This window comes from Lithobates pipiens, unplaced genomic scaffold (assembly GCF_037356315.1).
Source record: "Lithobates pipiens isolate NorthernLeopardFrog02 unplaced genomic scaffold, aLitPip1_a1.2 Scaffold_28, whole genome shotgun sequence".
NCBI classification, from domain to species: Eukaryota; Metazoa; Chordata; class Amphibia; order Anura; family Ranidae; genus Lithobates; species Lithobates pipiens.
The window spans coordinates 92,227,865-92,241,109 of NW_027507789.1; the positions used below are offsets into that span (position 1 = coordinate 92,227,865).

The window sequence follows — 13,245 nt, forward strand, 5'->3', positions numbered from 1 at the left end:
GGCATGTACAAGCGTCACCATGCCACCGGAGTTCAGTAGAGCCCTGGCAGGAAAGTGGTTCACCCACATTTCACACTCAAATTGCCTGCTGCCAGATCAAGATGAGTGGCACATGCTCTTTGTACATAGAAGGAGCTTCTCAGACCAGTCCTGCAATCCATAGGCTCCTCCTGAAATGAACATTGTGCCCGGGTATGCCCCCACGACCGACATCGCCAATGCTGTATGTCCCCCATCCATGGGTCAGGAACCAACCTCCGTGGTTCTGCGGAAGATGATGCAGGTTTGCGAGTTCCAACGTCTGGGAGGGCTTCTCTCCTAGGTGCTGTGGCTGGCCTGGTTGCCCTTAGTGTGGGTTCCAGATGCCAAGTTGTCTCCAGTGGTAATGAGAATGGGGGAGATCATGATGATGATGAGGTGACTGACTCGACTTGGGTGCTGGATAGAGAAGAGGAGAAAAGTGAGGGTGAGGCACAACCCCAACGAGGCAGCAATCATGGAAGAGTAGAGAGCAGCCACCCTATTCCATCACATTATGGAGCCGATATCTCCTGGCCCACTTCCCACAGCTCAGCTGTCTGGGCCTTTTTTTAGTACATGTGCAGCTGAATGCACTGTTGCAATTTGCAAACTATGTCTCAAGCCCATGAAGCACGGCAAAAACACCAACCATTTGCGTGCCACATGCTTGACAAGGCATTTACCCTCCTCGATACTCACCTCAGTCTGCCCCTGCTATAACTAATGACCTCTCAGCAGCCTCCACTGACAGGGATGATGGTATAGCACAGGGTGTCCCAGGTCCTTGCATTACATTTGCCAGCAGCACACCACCAGAAGTAGACTATAGCTGGCAAATTTCGCTGCCCCATCTGCTGCAGCAGAAAAAAAATACAGTCTATGTCAAACAGGTATAGAAAATTTTTTTTTTGGGTGTTAATTATGCCCATGAAACCTACACCAAAAACATTCTTCCAGATGAAATCAACACCCACAACACTAGGCAGCCTAGAAGTCCTGCAGAGAGTCCACATCCCAAAAACACTTGGCAACTCGGCAACATCTGCATCACGGGCTTCATAGCTGCTGGTAATTTAGGACTGATTCATTTTGATAAAAGTCAGAAGGTCCAGGGAGTCTGTGGACAGATGCATTCTATGATCAGTAACAAAACCTCCAGCAACACTGAATGCCCATTCGGAAAGCATGCAGGATGGAGGGATAGCATACTGGGCAAGTTCTGGCCACTGGTCTATTCTCATGACCCAAGTCAGTTGATCGTCGACTGGAAAGCTCTCCATCTCTGTTTTCGCCCCTAGATAATTGTCCACCATGTGATGCAGACACTGGCAATGGGATGTGGAAGCTGACAGCCCTGGGCGGCGAGCAATAAAAAAATTGACAAATGAATCACTTAGGCGGCCGCCTGCTTCACCGCTCCTCTCTTGACCAACAGAAGCCTCAAAGCTACATTTTCCACAACAATGTAACCTACCAGAGTCAGGAAAAATGTTTGATAAACTCCTCAAGAGATTTCATCTTCTGCACTCTCTGTGGGGACAGAATGAGCTCTGAGAGTTCCCCCTTATAACAGTGGTCAAGGAGGGTTGCTAACCAATAGGGATCCTTTCCATTTACGCCACAAATTCTTTGGTCCTTTTACAGGCTTTGAAACAAAGGAGCCCATAGACCTCAAATTTGCAGAGGCATGAGAAGCAGACTTTTCAGGATCACTGAGGATTACAGTATCTGGAACTGCCTCCTCCCAGGCACGTCTTACTCCCAAGGGTTCTGGGGATGGAAAACCATCTCTTCCTGTTTGACTGTATGTCTTCCTCTGCTTCAATGCCTCAAACTTCCAGAAACTGTCAGAAATCTCCTCCTTCTCTCTCTCCTCTTGTGTGTTCTGTGGTATAGAAACAATGGTGTCTGCAAAAAGTGGGGTTTGAGAGGAAAAGAAGTCCACCTCTTTGTCCTGCTGCTCGGCCTAGAATGCCCTGTCCTTAATGCCATGGAGAGTCTGCTCCAGCAGGAACACAACAGGAATTGTATCACTGATACATTGTCACAGCTCACAATCCTTGTGGCCTCCTCAATTGGTGAAAGTACAGTGCATGCATCCTTTATGAGTAGTCATTGGTGTGGGGAAAAAAAATTAGCCGACCCAAGCCTGACGTTGTGCCATACTCACACAGGTACTCATTGACGGTCCTCTGCTGCATGTGCTGCCACTGCAACATTGCCAAAGTAGAGTTCTACCTGGTGGGCATGTCACAAATCAGGCGGCTTTACGGGCAGGTGGAAATCCTGCTGAATTTAAGCCAACCGAGCACTGGCTGTGTATGAATGACTAAAATGGCAACAGACACTTCTTGCCAGTTTTAGCAGATATTCCAAACCTGGGTACCCATTTAGGAAACGCTGCACCACCAAATTGAGGACATGTGCCAGGCATAGCACATGTGTCAGCTTTCCCTGTCTAAGGGCAGGCAGGAAGTTTGTGCCATTATCATACACCACCATTTCTGTTTCCAGCTGGCATGGCATGAACCACCTCTGGGCCTGTCCGTGCCGAGCTGTAAGAATCTCTTCTCCGGTGTGGTTTCTGTCCGCTAGATACACCAGCTGAAGAACTACATGGCAACTTTTAGCTTGACTCATTTAAAAGGCCCTTTGAATGCTTAGGGGATACTAGAGGTTCATAGGACAATTCAGCCAAGGAGGGCATGGAGGAGGAGGAGGAGGGGGTAGAGCTGACAAATCTTGCATCATCACTAGCTGTATGGAGACATGGGGGCACAACAAGCTGCAGCACTGAGACTTGTTATGCATCCTTACATAATTACATAGTTACATAATAAGTCATAGTTTCCGAGTTGCAAGCAGAGTTACCTAGTGTGCTGTGAACTAAATATATCGTACCTGCCCATGCTTGCTGGACCACATGTCAATGTGGACTTTGCGGCTGACTGCCTTGCCCAATGATGCAACAACATTGCCTTCCACGTGATGGTAAAGAGCTGGTATGGAGTTACATGAAATGAAATAGCGACTGGGAACCTACCATAGTGGTACAGCACATTCTGCAAATTCACAGAAGGGCAGACTCCACCAGGCGGAAAGGCAGAAGTTGAAGAGCCAGCTGCTTTGACAAGCTTGCATTTAGACACTGGGCATGTACTCACTCACTTTTTACAGCAAAGGCCAATTCTTGCTTTCATCAGAGTACATCTATAGCGTTATGGTGTGAAGGCACCACTGACACTCAAAGAACAATTTTTCCGCAGCCGTTACAGAAGTAGAAATCCAACGTCTGTGGTAGAGACACCAGATTTTATCCAAAAACTTTTTCTTAATTGATATATGTCCCTAAGGGCAGTACCTGGACCTCCATAACCATTGTATGCCCAATTACTTACTCTGGTGCAAACCGGACAGGGGGTTGTTCGGCCCATCCCTACCCCTTGCTGAAGACCTAATTGGTCGAAACGAGTCAGAGCTCTGGATATGTGTAAAAAACATCATCATGTTTTCACACCACTCTTCCATTGTCATCAGTTATGAAATGTTATGAAAAGTTATGGCATAATGTAACATATTTTTTATCTTCAATTTGTGATACTGTGTATGTAGTATACTATTCCCCAAGGCTTTCTGGAGCCATGCGGTTATTTTTAATTATATTTTCAAGAAATATGTGATTTTATATTTTTTTTTTTTAAAAGGGCATCACAAAGTCCCATTTCTACCCTTCCCGTTTGTGGGTTCCAATATTTATACAATATTATATAGACTGATACCAAAGTAGTCTTGAATACAGGTACACAAGAGTTATATCCAACTCATATATAGGGGGGATAACACCCCTGGGGGGTATGCCATCCCTGTATCTGACATTGTGTAGTTTTTTTTTCCTCCATCTCTCTCTCGCTATTCCCAATAATGCAAGTGAGTTTAGTTACAAATGGGAGGATAACCTCAATTCGAGCACTAAAAGAATGATATCACTGTTGATTGCAGATTATAAACAAATGGACAAACTGGATATATAGAGATTCAAAAAGTGGTGTCCTCCCTAAATCCCTTGAAAACTGACGAGAAATATGGTAAGTATGAAACTAAACTCAAACAATCCTTCAATAAGCAGATATTGGTAAAGTAGGATAAGAAATGTGAACAAGACAGACATGCCTTTCCTAATGCCAAGGCATTTAGATGGCATGCAAGAGAACATAGACAGCAATCTAGATTTTTGCATCAACTAGATTACCAACAATTGAATAATCCATCTGATTTCTCCTTGTCCTCCCAGGTATCTCTTCCTGGCTCTACTCAGCAGTCTTCCCGTAAAAGAGGTCTCCGCAACTCAGGCCCCTCCGACAGCAATGATCCCAAAAGACGGAATTTGGAAACTGATTCTTCTCAAACATCTGCACATTTGATGACAGGTCAGCTTGGTGATATGCCTCCAGAAAATTCTTCCCAGACCTCAACTAAACACTTTTCCTCTCAAGATATGATGTCCTCACATTCTTCTACACTGGGTTGTTCTCACCCTTTGGATCACAATCATCCTTTAAAAGGGCTAAAGAAAATAGATATATCATACGCCCTCCTCCCAACAAACTGAATTGAAAATTATCAATCTTTCTTCACATTCACTTTAACCCGATGAGATAGAAGTCCTCTAGCTGGGCCTCGGTTTCTGCTCCTCCTATAATCTTGATAAATTTTCCTTAATCAAGGATCTTCCCCCTTTAAATGAAAATGATCCAGGGTTCCTTCATTGTTGTTCCTGGTGGAGGCAGCTGAAGGACTCTCTCTTGATTGTTTAATATTAGAGCCTTTCCATCTTATTTGGATAGATCCTGGGTTGTTACTGGTAAGAACAGATCCTTTGGGATTGATTCCTTTTTACTTTTGATTGATTTTTTTTATATCTTTCATAGTCTTGAATACGTACTTATTCTATTATTATTTTTTTGCAGACCTTACTCGGTCTTTTTCTGGGTTTTTCTCTTCCCCCTTCTCTCTCACTTTTGTGCAGAAAGGTCTGGCTTACTATTTGGAAAAAGACTCTCCATGATGGGAGTTATCAATCCAGACATTCAGGTAATTATGGATTTGATTTTTTTCCCCCCACCTTCTAACTCCCATCCCCATCCCCAATATAGCTTTAACATACTACTCTTCAGGTACTAAATCTACAAATGGAATATCATTATTCTACAGCTTGCTACAAGGAAAAATGCTCTTTCAATTATCCAACCCATTTCGCTAATGGGAACAAGAGTTAACACAAAGCTACAATACCCACCAATGGGAATTAGCCCTATGCTCTATATACAAAGCCACTAATAGCAGCGCCCTCTGGGAGTTAAATCAAAACATAACCCAAAGCAGATATTTAAGTCCCCTCAAAATTTTCAACTTTGACCACAACACATCCCTAAAATGCTGGAGAAACTGTGGAGTCGCTGATTCACTTCTCCATATTATGTGGGAATGCCCAATACTAATAATAACAGCCTACTGGTCGGAAATTTACTCTTTTTCTATCCCAGGTGACAGGAATAATACTTTCTCCTTCACCTGACCTATCTCTTCTGAACCTAACCCTTGACAACACCCCCTTCCACAAAACAGTAACTCACATCTTACTAGCAGCCAGATAGAACATCACAAAAAAAACTTGAAAAATCCTTTGAGACCCCCGGTCTTAAATGTAATTAAACAGGTACAAGATCACTATATCTTTGAAACGACCTTAGCAGCATATAGTTATGCTTACCTTAAACTAATTCAGACATGGAAACCATGGTCAACTTGGTATATATCCCATATTGAATAAGGAACACTATATATCTATTGCTAAGTGCAGTCCCACTTTCTCCTCCTCCTCCCCCCCTTTTGTTAGGCTCCATTATGCAGCCCATGGACATGGTATGTTTCCCCTACTGTTACGAAGTTGTGTTTATATCTTAGACTTTGCATTTCGAACGTATCATATGTATCATATGAGCCTATCTTTTATGTTTACCCTGTTGATTCTGTTTACTATGTTATATTTCTATTTAACACTAAAATCAATAAAAACATTGAAAAATGGTACAAACAGTAAACATAGTCAAAACATAGCCAGGGCTCATTAACCAAATCAGGTAGTCAGAACAAGCCACAAAATCAGGGAGCCAGAGATCAGCTTAGTCAGAGCAGCAGACAGGATCAGGAACCAGAAGGGACATCAGCTAGGCAAGTCTTTAACGGGAATACAGCAGAGTCTCTAGATATGTTAACCAAGGCGAACAGGAGATCTAATCCATACAGATTAAGTAGCCAGCAGGGCTTGTTAACGAGCAGGAAATGATCACCAGGTGAGTCACTGTGGAATGAGTACTGGCAATTAACCAACAGCTGAGCAACCCAAGCTCTGAGAAGGGAGGGCTAAGCCCATCCCTGACAATTATATTAAAAGTAAAAAGAATTGAAAAAAAAAAAATGGTATGTAAAAAAAAAAAAAAAAAGAAAAAAAAGGAGAGTGAATAAATGAAAGAATGACGAAAGAAAAGAAAAAAAGGGGGATGAAAAAAAGGGAACTACCCAATTGCTCCAAAAACATTATGTAACACACACAAATTGTTATCCTGTACAAGATACAGCACAAGTATCGGGTGTTGATAAAAGCATTTATGTCCCCTTCGATATTAAAACCATGAGGGGAAAAGGCCCTCAAAATTAGTAATTCACTTGCTCTCAAGTTTCGAAATCTTTCTTTTAACATGGCTACCCCGTCAATGAGGAAGGAAGGAGCAACTCTGGATTTGCCAGCATATCAGCCACTTGAGGCAGCTGAGGAAGAAAATATTTTAGAGCCTTCTCCCCAGCATGAGCTACAAGTAGCACCTTTTCCCCAGGTTGAGCTGCAAGACATGCAGGTGTCCCAAATCGACCTGCCCGATGTGGAGCAGCCCCAGGTGGAGCAACCACCAAACCAAAGGCCTCCGTTGCCAAGATCAAGCCGGCCTGTAGGGGGAAGGGGAGCCCAAACAATGGAGCGTTTTGCAAGCCTCATGGAAAGATTGGATAGGAAGTTGGATACCCTGGAAAATGAGGAGAGTGCGTTCGGAGTGATGGTGGCCTCAATGTTAAAACGAGTGCCAGAGGACCGTAAACATGTCGTCAAGAAAGATATAATGGACATCTTAGAGGCGAACATGACCAGTCAAAATGCCAGCAGTCACAGAGTAATGTTTGAAAACCCACCATGCCCATCAGGCCCTTTTTATAATATTCCCAACCCTCCACCACCCCGTACCCACCCCTACTACCCCGCATCGCTCCAGTGTGAACCCAGCCTAATAAGCGATCGTTTTTCTGATCGCTGTATTAGTGTCACAGGTGACGCTAGTTAGGCAGGTAGGTATTTAGGTTCGCCGCAGCTTTTTATAGCGCCAGGGACCCCAATATACTAAATAAAGCCCCCTGATTGCCCCCTAGTTAACCCTTTCACCAGTGATCACCATATAATTGTTACAGGTAACGCTGGTTGGTTAGTTATTTTTTTATAGTTTCAGGGCACCCGCCATTTATTACCTAATAAAGGTTTAACCCCCTGATCACCCGGCGGGTGTCATTTGTGACTGTAATAACTGTTAGGGCAGTTAGGGTTAGCCCCCTTTAGTTCTAAGGTACCCCCCTAACCCCCCCAATAAAGGTTTAACCCCGTGATCACCCCCCGTCGCCAGTGTCACTAAGGCTGGGTTCACATTGCAGCGGTTTATGAGAACGGATGTGATTCGCACCGCACTGCAGTGCAAATCACATCCGATCTCTGTGCGATTCGAGTTCAGCCATACAGATAGTATGGCTGAATTCGTGTCGCACCCGCCGCAAACTCTCACGGGACCCTTTTTTTGGTCCGCAGCAGAATCGGATCGCATGGGTGTTCACACCATGCGATCCGAGTTTGCAGATCGCATTGCGATATGCGAACTGATCTGGGGGTGTCATTAACATTTCACTGACACTCCCAGCAGTTCGCATAGGGCAGTGTGAACTGCCGCCGGGAGGCATGTGATGCGGGAACCCGCCGCGGATTCGTGGCGTTCCCGCATCGCTCCAGTGTGAACCCAGCCTAATAAGCGATCGTTTTTCTGATCGCTGTATTAGTGTCACAGGTGACGCTAGTTAGGCAGGTAGGTATTTAGGTTCGCCGCAGCTTTTTATAGCGCCAGGGACCCCCATATACTACCGCATAAAGCCCCCTGATTGCCCCCTAGTTAACCCTTTCACCAGTGATCACCATATAACTGTTACAGGTGACGCTGGTTGGTTAGTTATTTTTTTATAGTTTCAGGGCACCCGCCATTTATTACCTAGTCTCACTAGTGGGGGGGGTTTGTGCCATCTTGGCATTTTATGGCCTTCAAAACTGTAATGCCCTTAGAAAGCCTGAAGGCGGTGCTTGGTTTTCGGGGCCCCGTACGCGGCTAGGCTCCCAAAAAGTCCCACATATGTGGTATCCCCGTACTCAGGAGAAGCAGCAGAATTTATTTTGGGGTGTCATTTCACATATGCCCATGGCATGCGTGAGCAATATATCATTTAGTGACAACTTTGTGAAAAAAAAAAAAAAAAAAAAAAGTTTGTAATTTTCCCGCAACTTGTGGCAAAATATAAAATATTCCATGGACTCAACATGCCTCTCAGCAAATAGCTTGGGGTGTCTACTTTCTAAAATGGGGTCATTTCTGGGGGTTTTGTGCCATCTTGGCATTTTATGGCCTTCAAAACTGTAATAGGTAGTGAGGAGTGAAGTCAAATATTTACGCCCTTAGAAAACCTGAAGGCGGTTCTTGGTTTTCGGGGCCCCGTACGCGGCTAGGCTCCCAAAAAGTCCCACATATGTGGTATCCCCGTACTCAGGAGAAGCAGCAGAATTTATTTTGGGGTGTCATTTCACATATGCCCATAGCATGTGTGAGCAATATATCATTTAGTGACAACTTTGTAAAAAAAAAAAAAAAAAAATTAAAGTTTGTAATTTTCCCGCAACTTGTGGCAAAATATAAAATAGTCCATGGACTCAAAATGCCTCTCAGCAAATAGCTTGGGGTGTCTACTTTCTAAACTGGGGTCAGTTGTGGGGGTTTTGTGCCATCTTGGCATTGTATGGCCTTCAAAACTGTAATAGGTAGTGAGAAGTGAAATCAAAAATGTACGCCCTTAGAAAGCCTGAAGGCGGTGCTTGGTTTTCGGGGCCCCGTACGCGGCTAGGCTCCCAAAAAGTCCCACATATGTGGTATCCCCGTACTCAGGAGAAGCAGCAGAATTTATTTTGGGGTGTCATTTCACATATGCCCATAGCATGTGTGAGCAATATATCATTTAGTGACAACTTTGTGTAAAAAAAAAAAATTTTTTCTTTCAGATTTTTTTTTATTTGTTGATTTGCTCTTTCCTTTTTTTTTTTTTCATACCATTTTTTAATACTTTTTTTAGTTTTGATATACATTTTTATCATTTATATTTTTATTATGTTAGGTTTTAAATTATCCTAATATACGTTTACTGTTATTTTGGGATCATATAATATATGCATAATATATTATATATAATATAGGCAATATTTTTATATAAATTAATTAATAAAGATATTATCTGTATTTTTTACTTTAAATTCACTGATATTCTGCTATATGTTAATTTAACAACCTATAATGATGGCTTGATCAGTTTGGGATAATATAATTTATCACTCTGGCATGTTAAGTAGCAATCATAATTTTTGCCCACAAGAGGCCCCTAGTGAGCTGTTTATTTGCGGAATTAGAGTGGTTTTAATTTGCCACAATTAGCTGTGAACAATTAATGGGATTCCCACCCTCCCGATGCTGGCCAGTGTTTGTTGTTACATGCTTTTTAATCACTTCAACCCTGGTGGATTTGGATGACCAAAGATCAGAGCATTTTTTACAATTCGGCACTGCGTCGCTTTAACTGACAGTTGTATGGTCGTGTGACGTGGCTCCCAAACAAAATTGATGTCCTTTTTTCCCCACAAATAGAGCTTTCTTTTTTGGTATTTGATCAAGAGCGACAATTTTGAAAAAAACTAATTTTTTACTTTTTGCTATAATAAATCTCCCCAAAAAATCACAATAAGTGTTTATTGATTGGTTTGTGCAAAAGTTATAGTGTCTACAAAATAGGGGATAGTTTATTGCATTTTTTTTTTTTACTAGTAATGGCGGCGACCAGCGATTTTTATCGTGATTGCGACATTATGGCAGACACATCGGACACTTTTGGCACTATTTTGGGACCATTCACATTTATACAGTGATCAGTGCAATTAAAAAATGCCCTGATTACTATGTAAATGTGAATGGCAGTGAAGGGGTTAACACTAGGTAGCACTGTAGGGGTTAAGTGTGCCCTAGGGAGTGATTTTAACTGTGGGGGGGGGTTGAGCTGTGTGTGACACTACACTGATTAGAGCTCCCGATCACAGGGAGAGCTGATCAGTGACACTGTCACTAGGCAGAATGGGGAGATGCTTGTTTACATTAGCATCTCCCCGTACTTCCTCTCCGTGAGGCGATCGTGGGTATGCTGTCTGGACCCGCTGTCGGACTCACAGAGCTTACAGCGAGCACACGCACCCGCTAGCCAAGTCTCGCGAGATCGCGTACCATAGCATGATTTCGCGCAGCGGAGCCAGCCTGCCGCAGTAAAACTGCGGCAGCTGGTCCGCAATTATTTAAGTGGCCGCTTATGTATTTTATTATTATTATTATTATTAAAATCTTTGAAGATTTTACATGTGCAGGTGCTTTCTCTTGTATATTTATTATTAATATTATACAGGATTTATATAGCGCCAACAGATTTACGCAGAACTTTACAATATAAAAAGGGAGACCTACAGGGACTTTAACTAGGGCTTATTTGGGGGGTAGGGCTTATATTGAAGCCATTACCGACAATCACTATAGGTCTTATTTTTGGGAAAACAGGGTAGACAGTGGTGATTCTAGGCACATCTGTAACTATCAGCCAAGTTGTAGCAGAGATCCAGGGCAACAGCTGAAAGGTGCAGTGTCATCGTATCCGGCAGCGCCAGTGGTTTCCGGTGTCCCTGGCTGGATGGTGGAAGCCTAAGAGGAAGCCTTCAGTAGGAAGTCTCTGTGTGAGGGAGGCTGGGTCCATGCATGAGTTCGGAGCATGCGTGCTCCTTCGATGCAAGTACAAGTGCCATATGATATATAGGAAAATGTATGCATTCCTGTTTAAAGACTGGCTTTGCTGACATCCCTTCTGGCTCCAGATCCTGCTTGCTGTTCCACTACATTGATCCCTGACTTTTGGTTTGGCTGACTATCCGTTCTGAACTCTTTTTACTTGTATTATTAAACAAGTGTGATTTAACTTTACTTCTGTCTCAGTCTGATTTCATGGTTTCTGACAGGGTCACACTATATAAAAAAGGTTTAAAAATAATAATAATATTAAAACATTATAACAGGTTAGAACTAGTGAAATGAGAACAATTAAACAACAAGAGTATGGTCTTAAGAAATAAATCCCCCACATAGAATCGTTCCAGTAAGTATCTCCACGTACAGTGTCATATTTTCCCCATATACATTTAGGGTCCATTCACACAGGGGCAACACGACTTGTAGGCGACTTGAGTCAGGCAACTTGGACACGACTTGAGTTACGACTTGGGACGACTTCAACACGACTTGTGATGACTTCAACGCGACTTGAGGCGACTTACAAGTCGCCTCCAGCAAAGGGATAGTGTACAAGTGGCCAATAAGAGCTTATCTGCTCTTGTGACATAATTCTTGTTCCTGTTCTCTTCCTTATTCCCTGTTTCCTGGTGCTGTGTCCAAAATGCTCTCGTTGCGTTATTTAATGTCAGCTGTCATAACTGCTGGGTTGGCAGTGTTGATGGAAGAGGAAGAAGAAGAAAGGAAGCGAAGGATGAGGATGAGAAGAAGACGTCGCTACTGGATCCATCGACTCATTGTCAATAGACCTAACAGAGGGCAGTTCTGGGCTATGTATGAGAACTTGCGTGGTTTTGAGGACAAGTTTTTAAACTATACACGGATGTCCATCGCAAGGCAAGTACATATGCTGCATGTCATTGTCCACTTGCCACGTCACCTGCCACAAATTGTGCATTGTCCACTTGCCACGTCACCTGCTACAAGTTGTGCATTGTCCACTTGCCACGTCACCTGCCACAAGTTGTGCATTGTCCACGTGATCCACGTGAGGTGCCACGTGAGCCCCATGACGTGCCACGTGAGCCACATGACGTGCCACGTGAGCCACGTGACCCGCCACGAGTGCCACGCGACCCGCCACATGTGCCACGTGATGTGCCACGTGTGCCACGTGTGCCACGTGACCCGCCACGTGTGCCACGTGACCCGCCACGAGTGCCACGTGACCCGCCACGAGTGACACGTGACCCGCCACATGTGACACGTGATGTGCCACGTGTGCCACGTGACCCGCCACGAGTGCCACGTGACCCGACACGTGATGTGCCACGTGTGCCACGTGTGCCACGTGACCCGCCATGTGACCTGCCACATGTGCCACGTGAGCCACGTCATGTGCCACGTGACCCACTACATATGCCACGTGACCCACCCCATGAACCCCATTGATGTGCCATGTGAGTCATGTAATGTGCCGTGTGAGCCACGTGACCGGACACAAGTTGTGAGATTCCAAGCACCAAGTGACCCCAAAATATGGACAATATGGCAAGTACGTTTATGTAGCAGAGAATGACATTTTGCGACACTACTTTGGGGCCATGTATCTCGGGGCCAAGTATAGCTAGAAACCTCAACTTTCTGCAAACACAGTAGATCTAGCACTAAAAAATTACCAAATTTGGGATCTATAACTACAAGGGACCCCGAGATATGTGTATCCAAATGTCAAGCACTTTTCGGCATCAAAGTTGAGTATTGTCCACTTGCCATGTCACCTTCCCCCAGCAGAAACCCTGGTGTGTGTGAGGCAACATATTTGCATATGGTTGGCTAAGCGGCAATGTGAGTGTGTGTGTGTGTGTGTGTGTGTGTGTTTGTGTGTGTGTAGCTACCATTGGTTTAGATTTGTGATTTTGAATATTGGAAATGACATTTTTTTTGTGTTTTGTATTGCAGTTTTGATGAATTGCTTGGTCTGGTTGACATCCATCTTCAGCGA

At 43.9% G+C, this 13,245-nt stretch overlaps 1 protein-coding gene across 1 annotated transcript in view; it reads right to left on the reverse strand.

Annotated features, from left to right (window-relative positions):
• Positions 1-13,245, reverse strand: part of STAC2 (SH3 and cysteine rich domain 2) — a 1,207,844-nt gene that overhangs the window by 369,532 nt on the left and 825,067 nt on the right. The gene's annotated exons all lie outside the window — the stretch shown is intronic.